Source organism: Bubalus kerabau, chromosome 1, assembly GCF_029407905.1.
Source record: "Bubalus kerabau isolate K-KA32 ecotype Philippines breed swamp buffalo chromosome 1, PCC_UOA_SB_1v2, whole genome shotgun sequence".
In the NCBI taxonomy this organism is placed as follows: domain Eukaryota; kingdom Metazoa; phylum Chordata; class Mammalia; order Artiodactyla; family Bovidae; genus Bubalus; species Bubalus kerabau.
This window is the reverse complement of record NC_073624.1, coordinates 271,708,108-271,725,880: the sequence shown is the minus strand read 5'-3', so window position 1 is coordinate 271,725,880 and position 17,773 is coordinate 271,708,108. Positions and strand designations below refer to the sequence as shown.

General features: G+C 43.5%; 1 pseudogene; it reads left to right on the top strand.

Moving 5' to 3' along the window:
* Nucleotides 1-1,092, top strand: LOC129642298 (60S ribosomal protein L5-like; annotated as a pseudogene).
* The last annotated feature ends 16,681 nt before the right edge of the window (nucleotides 1,093-17,773 follow it).

Sequence of the window (17,773 nt, the reverse complement as noted above, 5' to 3'; positions counted from 1 at the left end):
ATTTAAAAAGTAAACAATTTATAAATACAAAATATTATAAAAGGGTCAGAATGCCATATAATGCAGATATTTAAAAGACAAATGATATTATAACTTAATCCTTATAACTTCAAATTCTTTTTAAAGTTGATAAATTCTAGAAAAATTTAACCTGCAAATGTGGTTCAAGAAGAAATAAGCCAGCTCTTTGGCAAGCCGCAAACCCCAGGCTCTGTTCCACAGCATGGGGTTTGTTGAAGTTGTCAAGAATAAAGCATACTTCAAGAGATACCACTGAAATTTAGAGGATGGCAAGAGGGCAAAACTGACGACTATACTCAGAAATGATTGGTAATCCAAGATAAAAATAAGTACAACACACTCAAATATAGAATGACAGTTCATGTAACCAACCGAGGTATCATTTGACAGATTACTTACACCAGTCTAAAAGGAGATATATGCAGCTTATGCTCACGAACTCCCAAAATAAGGTGTGATGGTTGGTCTGACAAATAACCCTGCAGCATATTATACTGGCCTTCAGGCTTCTGAATAGGTTTGGTATCAGCAAGATTTATGAAGGCCAAGTCGAGGTGACTGTAGATGAATACAGTGTAGAAAGCCCTGGTGGTCAGCCAGGTGCCTTCACCTGTTATTTGGATGCAAGACTAGCCAGGTCTACCACTGGAAATAAAGTTGGGGACCCTCAAGGGAGCTGTCGATGGAGGCTTGTCTGTCCCTCACAGTACCACACGATTCCCTGGTTACGATTCAGGAAGCAAAGAACTCAGTGCTGAGGTTCACTGAAAGCTCACCATGGAGTAAAACATGGCAAATGACACGCATAGCCTGACTGAAGACGATGAGGATCCTTGTAAGGAACCGTTCTCTCAATACCGAAAGGACTCTGTAACTCCAGACATGACGGACAAGGTGTACAAGAAAGCTCATGCTGCAGCACAAGAGAAACCAGTGGATGAGAAGAAGCCTAGGAAAGAAGCTGAAAAGAAGCGGAACCATCCCGAAATGTCACTTGCCCAGAAGAAAGATTGGGTAGCTCAGAAGAAGGCAGCCTTCTTTAGAGCTCAGAAACAGGCTGCTGAGAGTTAATATAGGAAACCACAATTTTGTATGAAGATATTTCAGATAAAGACAATCATAAACATATTGACCAAGCAAAAATAAGCCATGTGATTTTACCAAACATTTATAACAAAATTTAAGGAATACATAATTTTAATCTTATGCAAATTATTTTATGGTATAGAAACAGAAGTACTGCTCCTTATATCTTTGGCATGAGGGTAGCATAATCTTAAAATCTGAAAAAGACAGGATGAGAAAGGAAAATAACAGGTCATTCTCTCATGAACATGAATACAAAGATGTAAAAATAAATTAGCAAACTGACTCCAGTGACCTATAAAAATACACATCATGACCAAACTGAGTGGATTCCCAAAATGCAAGTTTGATTTAACTAACAGCTGCATTTCTAAGAGAGCTGGCCAAAAAAGAGAAGAAATACACCCAATGTGTTAACAGAAGAAAATTTAAGGAACTTTTTAAAGATGAACAGAACCCACAATGAACAGTGGGGCATCTGGTAACCAGAAATAGCCAGAAGCCTCTAGGCCTGAGGGGGCACAGAGTGGAAGTTCCCAGTGAGAGATGAATTCAGGGAAGAGAATTGAACCATCAGTGGTGGTCATCATAGAGAAAGGCAACCTCTGCCAGAACTGTACAAGTCAGAACTGCGACGATCACTGTCAGAACTGACCCTCGGAGAGGACCACCCTCCCATCTCGGGCTAGCGCCTCTCGTTTGTTGGTGCCCACCCTGCCCCCCACCCCAAGCCCACCCCGCCCCCCAAGGGAAGTCAGTGGCAGGGAGCTTGGGGTTGGGATGAAAGCAGTAAAGCTCAGCCTCCTGGGGACCAGAGCTGAAAGGGCAGAGAACAGATGTGAGTGAGCGCTTTGAGAAGAATCAGCAAAACCACATGATCAGATGTTAAAAAAAAAAAAAAAGGTCACTTAATCATCTAGTTAGGTGGCAAACATTTTCTGTAAAGGACTTAGCTAGATAGTAAATATTTTTCAGCTTTGCAGGCTATACATTCTGTTGGAATCACAAAATTCTTCCATTGTAGTAGAAGCAGTCATATATACATACTAAACAAAAGGGTGTATCTGTTTTCCAGTAACATTTTATGTACCCCACACCCTGCAAAAAAATTATGGACTGATTTCAGCCTGTGGGTCATAGTTTGTAGACCCTTTATCTAGTAGATACAGAGAAAGTATTTGCTCAATGTTAACAACCATGTGAAATAAATTTATGGCAAACTCAGAAGGGCATTCCCTTATCAAAGTATCAGTTCAGCTCAGTCGCTCAGTCATGTCTGACTCTTTGCGACCCCATGGACTGCAGCACGCCTAGGCCTCCCTGTCCATCACCATCTCCCGGAGTTCACCCAAACCCATGTCTGTTGAGTCGGGGATGCCATCCAACCATCTCATCCTCTGTTGTCCCCTTCTCCTCCTGCCTTCAGTCTTTCCCAGCATCAGGGTCTTTTCAAATGAGTCAGTTCTTCACATCAGGTGGCCAAAGTATTGGAGCTTCAGCTTCATCAATCCTTCCAATGAACAGTCAGGACTGATTTCCTTTAGGATTGACTGACTGGATCTCCTTGCAGTCCAAGGGACTCTCAAGAGTCTTCTCCAACACCACAGTTCAAAAGCATCAATTCTTTGGCGCTCAGCTTTCTTCACAGTCCAACTCTCATATCTATCCATGACTACTGGAAAAACCAAAGCTTTGACTAGATGGATCTTTGTTGAAATCTAGATACAGTCAATAAATACATTAAAAGAGGTTCAACATTATTAATAGCCAGAAAAAAATGCAAATTAGAACCATTATTAAAGATGATTTAAAACCTACAAGATTGGGATAGTTTAAAATACTAACATGGATGAGGACAGACAATACAATTATACATTATTGGTGAGTCTATAAATTGATCTAGCTATTTTGGAAAGACAATTTACTATTATATAACAAAGCTGAAGATGTGCAGGCCTACAATCCAGTAATTTTGCACCAGGAGCTGCATTCAAGGAGGAATATTTGCAATAGCAAAACACTGGAAACAACATAAGTATGTATCAACAGAATGAATAAGTGGATTGTGGCATACTCATACAAGGAAATACTTCATAGCAGTGAAAATGAACAAATTACAGGCTAACATAAAAAAGCATGGAGGAAGTCAGGAACAGAACATGGAGCAGAAAAATCAATGTGAAAAGAAAGAGAGACATGGGTAAAGTTTTGAAGAAAGTGAGAAAGGGAGGCAATGCCTCTGGGGTGTGGGGGAGCATTCCAGAGGAGAAGAGCCAGCAAGTGCAAAGATGCTGACGTGTTTGTGTTTGGGATAGTTTGTGTTTTGAGGGATAGTAAGGGGATAAGGTCTGAGTAAGGATACTTAGAACAGAGTAAGAGGAAGTATAATAAGAGGTCAGAGAGGCAAAGGGGTAGAATAAATTGTCTCATGACTTGTAGGTCACTATGGAGTCTGCTTTTTAGTTTGAATAACATGGCTGCTCACTGAAAGTATCTAACAAAAGTGACCTGATCTGACACGTTTCAGACAATCACTTTGGAAGCTGGAATTAGAATGGACTGAGAAAGGGCAGTGGAGGACTGGTTAGGAGACTGTTGCAATAATTCAAGTGAGATGACAACAGCTTTGGTAGCAATGGATGTGGTGAGAAATGCTTTATAGTGTGTGTTATATTTTAAAGCTAGATTACCTGGAATTTGTTGACACTGAATATAAGTATTTAAGGAAGACAGGAGTCTGTGACGACTCTAAACTTTCTGGGTTTGTACAACCAGAAGGATGGAGTTGCCGCTGAGATGAGGACGACCTGGAGGAGCAGGTTTGGGAAAGACAAAGTAAGTTCAGTTTTGAACAGGTTGTGTTTGAGATAAACATGCAAATGGATCTGTCGGGTAGACATTTGGATATAAGAGCCTGAAGTTCAGGGGACAGGAATTCAGTATTCATTTATGCACTGTCAGAACTCTTCAAAAGAAAACTTGTAATATGTGTCCTTTGGGGGAAGCCAAGACATTATCTTTGCGTCAGAGAGTTGCACTTGCTGTTGACCCACCACACTCCTTGTTAATTATTGCTGAGGCAGCGATCAAAAGCATCGGGTGATTGATTACACACTCTATGGCATTATTTACATTACCTGGCAGAGCAAACAGATGTTTAAGCAAGGCTCCTAGTTTCATGAATGATGGCAGCTGAGCATTCACCCCCCTCCCCCCTTTGATGGATATAGCTGATGCTAACACCATGTTGATGAAAGTGAAAGAGGAGAGTGAAAAAGTTGGCTTAAAGCTCAGCATTCTGAAAACTAAGATCATGGAATCTAGTCCCATCACTTCATGGCAAATAGATGGAGAAACAGTGGAAACAGTGGATGACTTTATTTTTGGGGGCTCCAAAATCACTGCAGATGGTGACTGCAGCCATGAAATTAAAAGACACTTGCTCCTTGGAAGGAAAGCCATGACCAACCTAGACAGCGTATTAAAAAGCAGAGACATTACTTTGCCAACAAAGGTCTGTCTAGTCAAGGCTATGGTTTTTCCAGTGGTGCTGTATGGATGTTAGAGTTGCACTATAAAGAAAGCTGAGCATCAAAGAATTGATGCTTTTGAACTGTGGTGTTGGAGAAGACTCTTGAGAGTCCCTTGGACTGCAAGGAGATCCAACCAGTCCATCCTGAAGGAGATCAGTCCTGGGTGTTCATTGGAAGGACTGATGCTGAAACTCCAACACTTTGGCCACCTGATGCGAAGAGCTGACTCATTGGAAAAGACCCTGATGCTGGGAGGGATTGAGGGCAGGAGGAGAAGGGGATGACAGAGGATGAGATGGTTGGATGGCATCACTGAATCGATGGACATGGGTTTGGTAAACTCTGGGAGTTGGTGATGGACAGGGAGGCCTGGCGTGCTGTGGTTCATGGGGTCGCAAAGAGTCGGACACGACTGAGCGACTGAACTGAACTGAAGACCATGTTTAAGGGACTACGAATAAAGTAGGCAAATTCTCAAGCATCTCATTCTCATCTGCCACTGAAAACTGAGTGAGGCAGAGTGTTAGTTTCTGCAGCAGCTTATTATTTTGCCATCACATAGTACTCTGTCTTTCCTAAGGAATTCACAACCTGATGTAATTTCCACAGAATTTTTGTTCCAATATCACCTTCCTATTTCCACCTCAATTTGCATTTGAAAACTGGAGAAAGAACTCCCCTCCACTACACACACACACAGAATAAAGATTAGATTCTTTGCAGTATCTTCTATTTCGCCTCACAAACTTGAAATTATTAGTCCTTAATTGTAGTCATCCTTTGAGTTCCTATCAGTGCATAGATTCTAAAAGTCTTAGCATCATACCTAATTTTTCTAAGATACCTGAATGATCAATTTCACTGGGATTCAGGGCTTTACTGAAGCAATAAGACATTTCTGTTCACTCAGAGGAAGATGCTGTGTCTGGCTGCAGTGGTGAAAGGGTTTCATCTCCACTGTGACAAGTGACTGGAAGGTCATGCGCAACCTGAGAAGACAGAGTGGGTATTGAAGGCAGTGAAACAGCAGGAAGCGAAGCATTTTCTGTTCTCCCCTCAAACCTCTTTGGCTCTTTCCATCATTAGCTTCACATCTCTCCCCAGGAAGAGGCCTGGCCTTTAGGGTTTCAATCTCACAGACTGAGTCTCCTCGAACTGAAAAAAACTAAAGAAGGAAGCAGATCTTCCTGCTGGTGGGATGGGAGGGGGTTAATCACCGTAAAAGGGCACCATCAGGCTGGGAGATTCTGCTGTGGGACACAGACTTCCAAATAAAAGTCACCCCGGATCTTTGATCCGCCTCCTAAGTGAGTAAAGCAAGGTGCAGACCACCTTGAGGAAGGGTTCAGAACTGGCCTAGGCAGCCCACCCAGAGGCGTTTCCCCAGCATGTGCAGTTATGAAATTACTTAGCCATTCTCCTGGTGCGAGTAGGAGCAATTCAGCATTTGAAGACTCCATGACATGGCTGGGGAAGCCGAGAATGCATTTTCACGTGGCCCAGATCTTTATGGGAGTTTTCAGGCCTTGGGGTTGGACAATGGTTTACCCGACTTGAGATTATGGGATGGTTTTTTCTTAGGAAGGGCTTCCCTGATAGCTCAGTTGGTAAAGAATCCACCTGTAATGCAGGAGACCCCGGTTTGATTCCTGGGCTGGGAAAATGCCCTGGAGAAGGGATAGGCTACCCACTCCAGTATTCTTGGGCTTCCCTTGTGGCTCAGCTGGTGAAGAATCCGCCTGCAATGAGGGAGACCTGGGTTCGATCCCTGGGTGGGGAAGATCCCCTGGAGAAGAGAATGGCTACCCACTCCAGTATTCAGGCCTGGAGCATTCCATGGATGGTACAGTCCATGGGGTCGCGAACAGTCGGACACGACTCAGTGACTTTCACTTCTTTTTTTCTTAGGAGTTTTGTTGAGATAGTTTACAAACCATACAATTCACTCATTTAAGGTGACAATAAAAAAGCTTTTAGTATTCAGAGCTGTGGGTTTAGTCATGTGATACATGTACATGTAAACTTTAAACAACTTGAAACCCCGCTGTCAGAGGGGGCAGCAGAGAGCAGCAGACAGGGACCCCTGCACTCTCTGTTCCTCTCCTCCTCCTCTTTCCACTTCTGCTGCCAAGGAAGCCATGCCCACCGCTCTGTAATCCTTCCCCACAGCTGCAAAGTATCCCCAGAGCCCAGGAGCTTTCTTGCTCCACGGTTCCCCCTCACTTGGCGGTAAAGGTTTGCTTTGCGTGCCCACGGTCAAACGTATGGTCCGGGTGGGTCCAGCCTGGTGACGGCAGTCGTGTCATTCTTTTTTTTTTAAATGGCAGTAGATAAATATTCAGTCATTTTTTGAATGGCATTATGTATGTTTATTTTTCCTTCTTAAGTGTGCATGTGAAAAATAGCTAAGCAACTTCAGGATTTTCATTTTTCTGCTTAGAGCATAAGTTGGAGAATGGTGGCCATCGATCCTGTCAGTATCGATATGTGACCCCTGATGTTCCAGATATTTTGAGACAGCTTCTGGGCATGTGTTAGGCCTGCCCTGCAGGCTTGCAAGGCTTATAGTTGCACGGCCTCAAGACCAAAGTAAGAACCCAGAGATAGTGACTGTGACCTCAATGGTTTATTGGATGGGCGCTCTTACTCATCTGAAGCAAAAGGTCCTGGAGCAACCTCCCCACAGTGTACAGCAGGCAGGACATGGCAGCAATCTTCACTACTTGGGGGAGAAGGAGGCTACCAGGTAAAGGGGCAATGATGTCAGTTTAGCTCATTGGTTACCAGGGAAACAGGCAGCTAGAGGCATGTCTTCACGGACCCTTAGGTTAGCAAAGATCACAAGGGCAGCTGTTCCTCTTCAATAAGCTAGCAGGTGGAGCCATCTGGCCTAAGGGTTAGAACACTCACAAGCTGGGACAGGGGACAAGCAGACTCATGTGTGTAGGAACGGGTGGGTCAGCAGGGTTTGTAAATGCAAGAGCACAGCTGTCCTGAGTGACCTGACTGTACATGCCACCATACAAACTCTGCATGAACCGTACAGTGCTGATCCAGCCCTCTTCCAAGATGCCCTTGGGGTCAGTTATGCAGAGTTACATGTGTATGCTCAGTTGCTAAGTTGTGTCTGTTTTGAGACCCTGTGGACTGTAGCCTGCCAGGCTCCTCTGTCCATGGGATTCTCCAGGCAAGAACACTGGAGTGGGTTGCCATGTCCTTCTCCAGAGGATCTTCCTGGTCCAGGGATCGACCCCACGTCTTCTGCATCGGCAGGCAGTTTCTTTACCACAGAGCCACCAGGGAAGCCCTATGCAGAGGTACCCTTCCACCAAATACCACAAACTCAGCACAGACAACAGCAGCTGAAGAGTATTGAGTTCAAGTGCCAGCTGCTTATCAAGTCAATTTTTTGTAGACATTCAGAAGATGTCAACGGATCCTCTGGACAAGGCAATGGCAACCCACTCCAGTGTTCTTGCCTGGAGAATCCCAGGGACGGGGGAGCCTGGTGGGCTGCTGTCTATGGGGCCTCACAGAGTCGGACACGACTGAAGCGACTTAGCAGCAGCAGCAGCAGCAGCAGCAGCAATGGATCCTCAATGTAAACCCTGCAGTCAAACTCATTTGACAGTGAGGCCACGTTGTTGCTCAGTCAGAACAAATTCCCCACACTCGCAGGCTAGGGGTGAAACCCATACAGGGAGAGCATGGCCATTAAGCAAAACACACATGGTAATAACCTTCTGAGATCATACTACCCTTGTGTGGTGTTCGTCCCACCCTGCAGGACCATCTGGCCTGTCCATCCTCGGAGCCCACAACCCCTGCTGAATCCTGGACAGGTGGTCTAACAACGGACCACAGAGTTGACATAATAGTGCCCTTCTCCATGGGGGCCCAGATAGACTATGTCAGCAGTCTTTGGTGAGGCTGGTAGAACACAGGGGAACTCTGGAAATCCCTTTCTAATCCCATTCCCCTGAGGGCAGTGTACCCAAACCACTAGGACTTATCTGCATCCCAGAGACATTTCACAGTGTTTTTATTCCCCGCGGTAGACCCAGTGGCAAGGGCAAAAGTGAGTTACTGTCCCGACCGATAGCTGGCCGTGGTCCTTCGGTGGTCGCCAGTTGAACTTGACTCGTGTTGACGAGTTGCCCCTGGGTTAATATGGTGTCAGCACTGGGATGGCTGCGCCAGCATCTTCAGTTCTAGCTCACGTGGCCTCCTGGTCCACACGTATAGAGAGCAGATTTCTGCCTCACTTGTTAAGTCTATTCACCCTTTCGATTACCCAGCAGCAGCGGGGTTCTGGGGCAGCTGGAAATGCCAGTGTACGGCTTTTTTTGTCAGCTCACTCCTGATCTTCATGGCCTGTGAAATGGGTTCTTTGCCTACTGTCGATGTCCCTGGGGGTCCCCTATGTAGCATATAATTGTTCTAGACCCTGAATATTCTTTTTTGGCCTTTCTCTGGGACTCAGGTAGGCCTTTTTTTTTTTTTTTAAACACATTCACAGGTTTTGTGCTTTTTTTAGTTTAAATTAATATATTTATTTAAATTGGAAGCTCATTACTTTACAATGTTGTAGTGGTTTTCGCCATACATTGACATAAATCAGCCATGGGTGTACATATGTTCCCCTTCCTGAACCCCCCTCCCCACCTTCCTCCCCATCCCATCCCTCTGGGTCATTCCAGTGCACCAGCCCTGAGCGCCCTGTCTCATGCATAGAACCTGGACTGGTGATCCACTTCACACATGATAATATACACATTTCAATGCTATTCTTTCAAATCATCCTACCCTCGGCTTTTTATAATGTCTTCTACCTGTTTTATCACAGTGCAGAGTGCATGGACCTGTTGTTTCAAGACACTAGATGCTTGCTTTGTCCTCTTCCAGGGCTCGGATCAGAAGTCCAAGAGTACTCTTTTTTTATTTTGCTTTTGGTGCTGATCTCAACCAAACCCTTCAGGAAAACTGGTCATGTCCAGCACACAAGCCTGTCCCTGAATTAATATTTCTAGAACCTGTGTCTGTAATTGTTTAGGGGTGGTGGATTTGGGCTGTGCCTATATTTTGTAGATAATCCAGGTCCTTGAATTTTGTCTGTATTCGCCAGGCATCCCACTGCAGTCCGATGAGCCTTGTGTGTGAGGCTCTGAGGTTAACAGGATGTCACCAACATAATGGAAGAGAAAGACATTTCTCACGGCAGATATAGCTGTTACAGGGCCCCACAAGCTAGCGGGCAGCCGCCTTGGAATTACCCCTGTAACTTTCCATTCTCCATCCTTATTTCCTGACATCCTGGAGCTCACAGGAGTCTCCCCCAGCCTCCTGGCAGGCTTGTCCACTGGGGTGTTGGGCTATACCCCACAGGCCTGCAAGCCTTGTGGTTGTCCAGCCAGGAGGATCCTACTTGTCTAAAACAAAAGATTCTGTAGCAGTACTCCTACTGTGGACGGTCAATGGCCGGCAGGATATAGCAGCAATCAATACTACCTGGGAACAAGGAGGTTACCATTTATAGGGGAATTGATGTCAGGTTGGCTTGTCAGTTACTAAGGAAACCAGCAGCTGGGGTGTGTACCTCGTGGCCCCCCAGGTTAATGAGCATCATAAGGGCAGACATGGAGAAGGAAATGGCAACCCACTCCAGTGTTCTTGCCTGGAGAATCCCAGGGACGGGGAAGCCTGATGGGCTGCCATCTATGGGGTCGCACAGAGTCGGACACGACTGAAGCGACTTAGCAGCAGCAGCAGCAAGGGCAGACATTTCCCTTTAATAAGCTAGCAGGTGGAGCCATTCTTGCCCAAGGATTAGAGCGATTACTAGCTAGGGCAAGGGGCAATCACACTGACGAGCAGGGTATAGATGAAGCAGGCCCTGGTCCAGCAGGGGACGCAGAGAGAGCGAGAGAACAACCATCTTGAGAGGCCTGATCATACAGTATGATGTAGTCATACAAAGTAGGTCACTAGGAGCACTTAAAATTATTCTTCTTGAAGACAGAGCCATCATTCACCGAACAGCACCGCTTTTCTGAGGACAAAAATCCATGCAGAGTTTTTGCTAAGTTTTACCACCAGATGTCAGCCATTCACTGCACTGGTAACAATTACCCTGAAGCGATCTTTATGAGGAATCTATAAACGGGGATCTCTTTCATCTTTCTTTCCTTCTATTTCTCTTTCACTCCTTCCAGCTATGACTGTCAATCTATCAACCAATCATCTACAGTGTGCATGCTTAGTTGCTTCAGTCGTGTCCGAGTCTTTGCGACCCCATGGACTGTAGCCTGCCAGGCTCATTTACCCATGGGGATTCTCCAGGCAAGAATACTGGAGCCGGTTGCCATGGATCTTCCCAACCCAGGGATCGAACCCGAGTCTCCTAAGTCTCCTTCGCTGGCAGGCGGGTTCTTTACCACTAGGGCCACCTTGGAAACCCATCATCTAATAGGTTGATCATCAATTTATTTACTTGAAATGTACATATTTATTCTAATTTATCTAAATAATAAAAGGGCTACACTAGTTATTTTAAGGAAAGTAACACAGTAAAGAGTGTAACTATGTACATATACAAATGTACTTCCTAATACATGTATATGTACATAGGATGCCTAGTTCTTGAAAACTTGACTAAAAATGTTTTCTCAGCTTTGGTCTGTAATTCAGGTTCTTTTACCCCAGGAACTCTGGGACCAATGCAGTGTTTTGCAGCCTTTGTTTTCAAAGCATACTTTCAGCTGTCAACTAGAACCTTTGTGTTTTGGAACTTAGATTCTTGTTACTCTGGAATTATATTATTTTTTAAAAATATTTATTTATTTAAACCCATTGCTCTTTTTTATAACTAATATTTATTATGTTTACCTTTTACCAAATGTATATAAATAATAAAATACATATTTACCAGTGTAATATATAAAATGCTCTATTTCTGTAAATTTTCTAAATTCAATGTTCTTGTATTGGAGGTTTACCATTGGCAAAAAGCTGTTGGGGAACACAGTCTTCACATGTCTTAAAGTGTTTTCTCTCAGAAACACTGTCTAAAGACAATTGGCCTGGACTTTAAAAAATATCCATGTTTTGGAAGAAAAAAATGTAAAGAAAAGTCACTCTAAAGGAGACAGCAGAGATATAACAAATGCATATTATCTGAATCTTAATAGGATCCTGGATCAAAACCAGAAAGCTCTGTGGGGCATTTAGGGGACATTGGGGGTTTGAATGTGGACTACATGTTGGTTGATATTAGGGAATCTGTTAAATTCTTGATTGTAATAGTGCTTTTGTGGTTATGGAGAAGGATGCCTGGTTTTTAGGTGATATGGTTGAAATGTTTAAAGGTTATGATCTCAACTTTTTTTCAAATGGTTTAGCAGTTTTATTGGAGTGTGTGTGTGTGTGTGTGTGTGTGTGTGTGTGTGTGTGTGTGCAGGCGAACATGTGCACACATGTACAAGTGAGAAAGGGAAAACAAGTATGGCAAAATGTTACCCCCTGGTGAGTCTGAGTGAAGGGTATGTAGATGTTCCTTGTAACAGGCTTCAGTATTTCTGTAGCTTTGACATTTTTGGAGGAAAAAGTGGGGACAAAAAGAACATCATGATTTGCTTTGTTTGTTTCAGAATGAAAAGGACTGAGTGAACACCAATAATTCATTTTTTTATAACTAAAGAAACCATCTCTCTTATTGATTGGAAGCTGTTTCCATAAACCTTGGTTGAGTAGCAATCATCATATAAATATGGATTTTAGACCTCAAATCTCTACTCTTGGTCCTGTGTACATTTTTTATTGTCATTGTTATTGTGACAAGCCAATGTTGAAGATTTTTCTTGTATTCAATATTATTTGTGAGCCTTTGAGACTGTCTTCATGAATACATTGGTGTAGACTTAATCACTCAATGTCCCTTTTTGATGTAATAGTTTAACCACCACACACACGGCTATTTCAGGAAACCCCTTGGTCTGATAAATATGTTTTAAGTGGTTATGGTCTTAAGATAATAATAATGATTATCTATTTTTTTTTCTTCCCAGAATCTACCCGATTCAACTAGCAATAGTATTCAAAATTTTCTTAGGGAAACGAATCCCTTATAAATAAACAGTGTGGTTACTGTGGGACGTGACCTTATCTAGATTTGATGCATCACACTTTCTTTGTCCAGAGTGACTGGTTCTAAGGTTGATGCATGAAGCAAATCAGGCCAGTTAGTCAATGTGTTGAAACTCTTTAGAAAGAGAAGCTATTTGTCTCAGAGTTACTGCTGGTAGGATTTAGACTGCTGATTGCCATTTTCATTACCACATACATGGAGAGTCTGCATGAAAGTGAATCCTAGAAGGAAGAGAGCCAAACCGAGGGAGTCACCCTTGAGGGATGGAGGGAGACAGAATCCTGATGGCATCAGCTGAGTCTTGGCATCTAGCCATGCTTGGGCTTTTTTGTTACCTGAATCAATCAGTAATAATCCTTTTTCTTGACACATTAATTCTTGATTATTATATATCATTATTAATTCTTAATAAACATGAGTTATTCTTCAGCCTATTTCTTAGGTGTTTTTTTGAGTTTTTTAAATTGACTCATTTGAAAAGACCCTGATGCTGGGAAAGATTGAAGGTGGGAGGAGAAGGGGACGACAGAGGATGAGATGGTTGGATGGCATCACTGACTTAATGCACATGAGTTTGAGTAAACTCTGGGAGTTGGTGACGGACAGGGAGGCCTGGTGTGCTGCGGTTCACGGGGTCGCAAAGAGTCAGACACGACTGAGCGACTGAACTGAACTGAATTGAAGTACAGTTGTTTTGATCCAAGGTGGCTCAGTGGTAAAGAATCTGCCTGACAATGCAGGAGCTGCAGGAGATGTGGGTATGGTCCCTGGGTAGGGAAGATCCCCTGGAGGAGGAAATGGTAACCAACTCCAGTATTCTTGCCAGGATAATCCCACGGACAGAGGAGCCTGGTGGACTACAATCCACGGGATCACAAAGAGTTGGACATGACTGACTGAGCATGCATGCATGCATAATCTACAATATTGTGTTAGTTGCAGGTATACATCAAAGTGATACATGTGTTCTTTTCCACATTACTCTCCCTTATAGGTTTTTACAAAATACTGAGTTTGGTTCCCTGTGCTACACTGTAGGTCCTTTTTGGTTATCTATTTTATGTATAGCCATGTGTATAACATTTATATGTTGCTGGCTATTTGAATTGAGCTGTAATTGATGACTGAAGAAGTGTGACTAGACCTTTCTTGCAGAGCAGAGGTAGAGTCACAGACGTGGAGGGTAGACTTGTGATTGCAGGGAGTAGGTGGGGGGAATGCACAGGGGAGCATGTGACAGACTGGCAGACTGGACCTACATATGCACTCTACTATGTGTAAGAGCAGATGACTAATAGGGATCTGCTGTGCAGCTCGAAGAGCTCTTCTCCATAATGGGTGAGGAATCTAAAGTAGAGGGACATTATGTGTACATGTGGCTGATTTCTTTGCTATACAGTAGAAACTAACACAACACTGTAGATGAACTATACTCCAAAAAAATGATCAAAGAAAAGAAGTCTGACCAATACAATGGCATAAAAAAATCATCAATTCTAGAACCTGGAATTTCAGGCCTTTCTGATCTTAATTCAGTGTCTTTCCAAACTGCATATTGGCTAAGACTGGGCCATGCTAATGAATATCACGCTCTCCTTATCTGGAAGTGAGTTGTAAGAACCAGTGCGATTGTGCCATTCCATCCACACGCATGCTTATCCCACAGTTCCCACACAATATTTTTTTTTCAAAAGATATGGAGAAGGTTGCAGTATAATAGAGGAAATATCGATGAGTGGAGCATTCTCAAGTGATTGGTGTTTTCATTTAATAGAGTATATATTGAATAATGGGGAGAAGGCAATGGGACCCCACTCCAGTACTCTTGCCTAGAAAATCCCATGGGCGGAGGAGCCTGGTGGGCTGCAGTCCATGGGGTCACTAAGAGTCGGACACCACTGAGCGACTTCACTTTCACTTTTCACTTTCATGCATTGGAGAAGGAAATGGCAACCCACTCCAGTGTTCTTGCCTGGAGAATCCCAGGGACGGGGGGGCCTGGTGGGCTGCCGTCTATGGGGCCCCACAGAGTCAGACATGACTGAAGTGACTTAGCATAGCATTCCATACTAACGGAGAAGGCAATGGCATCCAACTCCAGTACTCCTGCCTGGAAAATCCCATGGACGGAGGAGCCTGGAAGGCTGCAGTCCATGGGGTCGCTGAGGGTTGGACACGACTGAGCGACTTCATTTTCACTTTTTACTTTCATGCATTGGAGAAGGAAATGGCAACCCACTCCAGTGTTCTTGCTTGGAGAATCCCAAGGACGGGGGAGCCTGGTGAGGTGCTGTCTATGGGGTCACAAAGAGTCGGACACGACTGAAGTGACTTAGCAGCAGCAGCAGCAGCATGCCTTTTCTAGTTATCCAATTTAAAACATTTAAAATTGAGGCATTCATATCTTAGTACTAATGGTCATATCAAAACACCTCAGACCACATCTTCTTTCGCCAAACATCTGCAAACTATAATTTATATGAAAATATAGCTATCCACTTGAAGCAACTTGCAAAGTATCGATAAAACAGTCATTCTTAAAGACAGTGTTTTTCAATCCTGGCTGCACATTAGAATTACCTGGAGAAATTAAAAAATATGACCCATAGCAACATACTATAGTAAGCCAATCAAATCTGAATCTCTGGAGGTAGCGTTCAATTTTTTCTTCAATTCCCCAGTGATTCTGTGAAGCAATCACTTCCTTTAGGCACTTCCCAGGTAGTGCAATCTCTAACTAAATAACTGAAGTTCAGCTCAGGACAAAAGTCAGTGGAGAGTGCCTGAAGTCAGCAGAGTTCATTCATTTCTAGTCTGCCCTCTAATTAAGCCAGGTTGGTAGAATAGGTGTGGTGTTCCAGGACAGGATGGGCATGCAGGCTTTCTCTTTTCTCAATTTTCGTTTTTATAAGGCTGTTTGCTTATATTCGGCATATAATGCCATGTGTTATAATAAGGGGCATATGTAAGGCCCCAGGCACATGTTAATGGCTCAATACAGGGGTCCCCTAACCACGGGCCAAGGATGGGTATCGGTCAGTGGCCTGTGAGGAACCCGGCCAAATGGCAGGACGTGACCAGCGGTTGAAACCGAAACCACTGTCCCACCTCTCCCCCGGTCTGTGGAAAAACTGTCTTCCACAAAACTGGTCCCTGGTGCCAAAAATGTTGGGGACCGCTGGTTTAATGGACAAGGGAGCTTACATGTCTGAAGCAAGGAAGGTTCTGGAGCGACACCTCAGCAAACGTCAGATGAAACACGGCGGCCGGCCAGGCTTCGCTCTGGGTGCAAAGGGCGGTTGCCAATTATAGCAGGGAATAAAGTCAGTTACCAGGGAAACCAGCAGAGGGGCACGCCCACACGGCCTCTTTGATTACAACAAGCATTAGCTGGGCCTGGGGCAAGGCTGTCAGGAGGTCCGTGAGGTGCTCGAGCTGGTGACGCACAGAGAGCAAGGGGACGGCCATCTTGACTGTCCTGACTATACACTCAGCTGGGCTGTTCACGGTCCCCTGTGCAGCACAGGATTGTAAGATATCCTTAGGTTTTTCTACCAGAAGCAAGACTCTCAGTTCAGCATCACTTTCATTTTGGGCTTCCCAAGTGGTGCTAGTGGCAAAGACCTTGCCTATCAATGCAGGAGACAGAGACTCGTGTTGGATCCCTGGGTTGGGAAAATCCCTTGGAGGAAGGCATGGCAACCCACTCCAGTATTCTTGCCTGGAGAATCCCACGGACAGAGGAGCCTGGCGGGCCACAGTCCATAGGGTCGCAAAGAGTGAGACAAGACTGAAGAGACTTAGCATGCACCAGCACGTAAGAAGAGACCTGAAAAATGTTTTTGTCTACTCTATGGATATTGTTGAAGACTTTAATTACCCAACAAGGTGCTATCTTTCAGAAGCTACTTGGGAATAAATTTTTCTGATCTTATTATTAGCAACTGTAAAAGTTTAATTGGCTCATGAATCATGTAACTAATCCAGTTTTATTTAATGAGCTGCTAGAACGTTTAGAGCCAAATTCTTCTAATGAACAACTATAATAAGAATTATTCTTGTATAAATTTTTCCATTTTAATTTTTTTTCCCTTTTTTCTTTCCCGCTTTCTTATAACTTATCATTTTGATCTATTTTTTTTTTCCCATCCATGAGCCACTGTAAAGCCATTCAGGAACAAAACTGGACATACATAACATTAAAAGATATGTAGTTAACAGAGCTGATGATCAAATAATGCACCAGAAAAGATGGCTTTAGTGCAAGTCAACTAATTTCCTCAAAGTAAGAAAACTTGAACAGCATCAAAGTCAACTTACGCGTCTTGGGCACTGTACTAACACTGATGTCGAAATACAAATATGTAAGATATAGAGAACAGCCACCCAAACTGGATTGGCCAATAGGTTTGCTGGGTCTATCAATAAGAGCTTATGGAAAAAACGTTAGGAACATCTTGGCTACCCAATATGTCAGGATAGTGCCGTTGTGAGTCTACATTTACTAATGTGGTGAAAGGGGCATAAAAGAGTGGTCAGATGGAGCGAAAGTGTTTTCACTCGACAAGGAAAGTAATCTTTCAGTTAGATCAACTGGGTGTCAATTATGAGGGAAAAGAATCTAGGTTGTTAGATATTTTAAATAGCTAGAAGACAATTCCATTTTTTTTTTTTTTTGCAAGTTAGATTGTTTTAATCTCTAATATGCCACTACTGAGACGCCTGAATTGCAAGTAGGCATTCTGAAGAAAGGGTTCTAGAGTCTGATTATTATAAAAAGAAACGCTATCGGGTTCTTACTAAACTGCACTGACAGATTATGAAAAATATGTTTTAAAAGTAATTTGTAGTCACTGTAAGATGGAGTATTCCTACAAAATACATGGATATTTGGAGTAAAATTATTCTTTAAAAAGAAAACCATTAGTAGTAACCTATACTGATGGATTAATTTGTATATGTAATTTGAGACACAGGTTTCCTCTTAGCT